Genomic DNA, 4,453 nt, shown 5'->3' with positions numbered 1-4,453 from the left:
GGGGGGGGCGGGGAGAAGACAAATTTAATGTTTTCTCCTTTTGTAACAACATTAAAAAGATAAATCCCAGTGCTAAAGGAAACTTGACCCATACACCCCTGGAATTTCATAAGGTACTAGCTATTCCAACCTTTGAATTGGAGAAGTTCAAATGTGTCTTCAGGGGTGAATGAGTTAATAACATATAAACTTAAATTTTGTAACAAACTCTCAATTATAATTTCAAGAATCCACGCTGAATTAAAATGCAATCTATAATGAAGACATATATCTTTTTCATGTATTAAAATAGGTCTTGTGTTTTCAACTTGTATGAAGTGACTGCATTTATTGTGCATTCCTTAAGGATCCTCGTACCTTTGTCAAAAACTATTAACTATGATTTAGAAATTGTATTTTTTATCGAAATGACTAAAGCTTTGATAAATCATTTCTGAAAACAAAACAATATATTTCGGGACTTGATAAAAAATAATAAAAAATGAATTAAACAAAATATATAATCAACAACTGTATTCTGAGTGTAATTTTTTTACAAAAATGCAGCAGGGCTATTATACCAGGTTTTGATCACTGAACATCAGATTGTTATACTATCGTTCTAACCAACTGATCAGCTACATGCATCCCCGGCACACACACAGGCATACACACATATGGAGATATTAGCCAGGTGGCATAGGACTAGTAGTGAACGCCTGATGAGGCAGCTCCTGCGAATTCCTCAATATTGTATTGATTAATATATGTGCTAATTGTATTGACTGTATAAAATTGTATATATATGTACTGTAAAGCGCTTTAGAGTGGCTTATGTTAGCTAGATAGGGCGCTATATCAAATGTTGTATATTTCATTTCATACACCTGGGACACGATGTGTCCTGACCCAACTTGGCTACAACTGTATCCAAAATAAAATTAAGGAGGTTACTCTAAATACAAAAAAACAGTGCTGTGGGACAGGGATCCTTTTATTACAAGCTTTATATGCATAACATCTATAAGGTTCTGAAAATGCATACAGATAAAGGCCAAGAAATAAAGAACTAATGTATTTTTTGTAAATAAAATGTAATTAGATTCTAATTAAGATTGTGACCGTACGTTTTAAGAAATGCACTTTAAATGATTATATATGAACTCTTTTATTAACCATTGGTTCAGGTGACCTACTGCGTTCGGTCTTCTTTCATTGTGCACTGACCATGAATACTTTATATTTGACCTTCAAATATGCTCTCTCCTTACAATCAAGATGTACTGGAATCAAATCCCAATTGCGACAAAGATATTTTTGTGAATAATGAAATTATAATAGATCTATATATTTTAACATGCAATGCTATAGAAAATGGGCAAGCAACTCCCAAGAATAAAAAATACTTAACAAATTGGAACTTTTCTTTGTTGGAGTTACAAAACATCACTAAGACTTTGTACCTTAAACTTCACATTTGCTGAAGAGATTTTAATGATCGCTTCATAGGAATATCCATGTTCCTGACCGAGTGCTCTTAGCTTTTGGGTAAGACATAAATCAAAAATGGCTGCCACAGTGATCGGCCATTTTGAAAATGTGATTTTTAACTTAAACTTACTTCAATATTATAATTCTGCAATTACAACTAAAAATCTGAAGAAATACCCCAATTCCTTCTGAGCACACATCAAGTTTTGACATTATCTTTTGTAGTCATCTACAGCTATTCACACTGGTAACCTGATGATACAGCTAGTGCATTCCATTGGTCGATCCTTACACATTTATATATATATATATATATATAACTGAGCTAGTGTTAATATTAAAGTTTCTTGATTAAAATGTAATACAATCACAAAATTCCTGGAAAGTTTTGTTAGACCTACCATGTGTTTTGACAACGATTGTATTGTACGACACACATACGGAGATGATATATGTCGATTGTTTATTATGTAACATGTGTTTATCAGAGTGCAGGATGAATTTGGGTCGCTGGCTGACATTCTGTAGGTGTATTTTAAACAAACCTATATGATAACGTGGGGGCGGCGTAAATCAGAAACAGAAGGGAAACCTAGCCAATATCAAAAATATCATGTTTAAGGCCACACCGGTGTCATTTTCTGTTTCATGTTTTGATCTGTGAATCGAGAGAGAACAGTAATTAAGGTCCAACCCTGGCCCCAGTGTCACAAGTTTTCTGAAGGATACTTGTACCACTGCCAAAATCTTTACTATGAATTGGAAACTTTTTTATCTGGATGAAAGTGGCTTTGATCATATTTTTTTCTGCAAAGAAACCCATATTTTACAGAACTTAATGGAAAAAATAGTTAAGGTAAAATCATCAAGAAAAAATGACAACATTGCTCTCAGTTGCTGCGGTGGCGGAGTAGTTATGGCGTCTTGACATTCTGCTACCAGGCTAGCCCTTCACCACTGGGTCGTGGGTTTGAGACCTATGTGGGGCAGTTGCCACGTTACTGGCCGTAGGTCGGTGGTTTTTCTCCGGGAACTCCGGCTTTCCTCCACCATTGAAACATATTTACACACTCTTAAATGATCATAGCTGCATGTGAATAGAACGTAAAACACAAACAAACCAAACAACTATTGCTCTGAAAAAAAGTGCAACAGAGCCTGACTAGAAATCCGATCCCGGACCTCCATTCATAATACAACTGTTCTAACCAGCTGCTGTACCTGATGACGGACTGCTGTTGTTTTCTTGCCTGGCCCGACTACAGTTAAATCCAAAACATAATTCAGGGGGAGGTTACTGTATGTATGAGGAACCAAAGTAGAACTCTCAAGGGTTTTTACCTGCAGTGGGACGGTGATCCTTAACCCTTTCACCACTGTAGACCATGATGGACTCCTCCAGATCAATGCATGGTAGAGTCTTCTAAAGTTACATAGGGGTGAAAGGGTTCACTTAATTTTTGCCCATAACAAACCATTGGTGGAGTTCAGGAGAAATCTTAGGGAACAATTTTATTGATCATACAAAAAAAATCTTCCTCTGTAAAAAAAAAATTAATGAAAGAGGAAAAAGCAATCTGAAGAATCTCTGTCTCGCTGCACTGTGATGTTTCCTGTTTACAGTTACCTCCCTTTAACTACCGCTTAGATAAAACTGTAGCACAATTAGGCCAGGACACTTCTGTTGACCAGGTTAAGCCTGATTGGTTAGAGCGATAGTATAACAATCTAACTCCAGGGTTCAAATCACAGTCTAGCCCTGCTGAGTTTTTACACTTGGAACACTTTTGATGATTGTATTTTGTTTCTTTCATCTGTATGGTATGGTTGACTTCTCAGAAATAATTTACCAAAGTTATGAAAGCGGGGAGAGGGAGATCCAACGTCCGTGCAAAGAGTTCCGCGAAGTTCTGTGTTAATCAGGAGACGGATTCCACAAAGAATACACAGCTCGAAATTAGTTAGCGTAAACTTGGATTAAAGCCGTTATACCCAGTATGATGTTGTCATGGTCATCAATACCTTTTCAAACTTAAAAATATTATTTTGCCGGAAAGATTTTGGCAGTGGTTTAAGGAATATTAAGATTTCGCCTCTTGGTGAGAAAATTGGGGCAGTCACTACAGGCGGTATTGAGCTGATGTTTCCAAATGTTCACAGAGTCCCAATATAGGGGTTCAACTTCCTTTTAAGGGCTGTACTTATATGTGTATGCTCTTTGTATAGAACGAATTAATTACACACATAAGTATATATACTGCTGTTACTTTCATAATGTTAGAATAACGAACCGCCTTTGTATAACATTTTCTGTATTGTCCAGGTATACAAGTAAGGGCTATTGTCTGTGTTATAAATACAGTACTCATGTATTCCCAGGGTGTATTTGTATTTGAACTTCAATATATATATATATAAGTACATAAAGTGTAGAATCTATAAATAGATATAGGTCTTTAGGATTTTGAATCGGTCGAATAACCAACAGCCACTGACTGAGAATAAAAGGGAAATGTAAAGCTCTTTCATACCCAGTTGTGTACAATAGGGAAATTCCATCTAAGTTTTTTTTGAATTGGGTGAATTTACCTGAGGCTTGCTGAGGGTTTTGTGTCAATAAAAAAATCCCAAGGGTGGAATTTATCTATGCTGCATCTCCAGGTATGAAAGAACATTTCTCTCTCATTCCAATCACTAAAACTAGCTAATGAAAACCACAAAAATACATAAGCAATTTCTGTGTCCTGGCATCAGAACGTTCCTGTTTTCATGATATGTCACATACGTTTTAATTGTTGTCCCATTGTGGTATCACGCTCATGAAATAGGATGTAAGATAGAAATTTCTTACACCCCTTTCTTGCCCTGGACAGTTCTATCATAAACTTAAAACAGAAATGAGAGAAAATGTATTTATAGCCACTGTTAAAATGAATCTGGTCATTTGTTTGAAAGCTAACCAAGCAAATAAAAAACTCCCCCC

At 35.9% G+C, this 4,453-nt stretch overlaps 1 protein-coding gene across 4 annotated transcripts in view; it reads left to right on the top strand.

Moving 5' to 3' along the window:
• LOC110460777 (diacylglycerol kinase beta-like) overlaps positions 1 to 4,453 on the top strand; it is a 143,876-nt gene that overhangs the window by 52,028 nt on the left and 87,395 nt on the right. The window lies entirely within an intron of this gene.

The sequence above is a fragment of the Mizuhopecten yessoensis genome, unplaced genomic scaffold, assembly GCF_002113885.1.
Source record: "Mizuhopecten yessoensis strain PY_sf001 unplaced genomic scaffold, ASM211388v2 scaffold10479, whole genome shotgun sequence".
Classification (NCBI taxonomy): Eukaryota; Metazoa; Mollusca; class Bivalvia; order Pectinida; family Pectinidae; genus Mizuhopecten; species Mizuhopecten yessoensis.
Note: the sequence above shows the minus strand (reverse complement) of the source record. Positions and strands in the feature narration are given on the sequence as shown.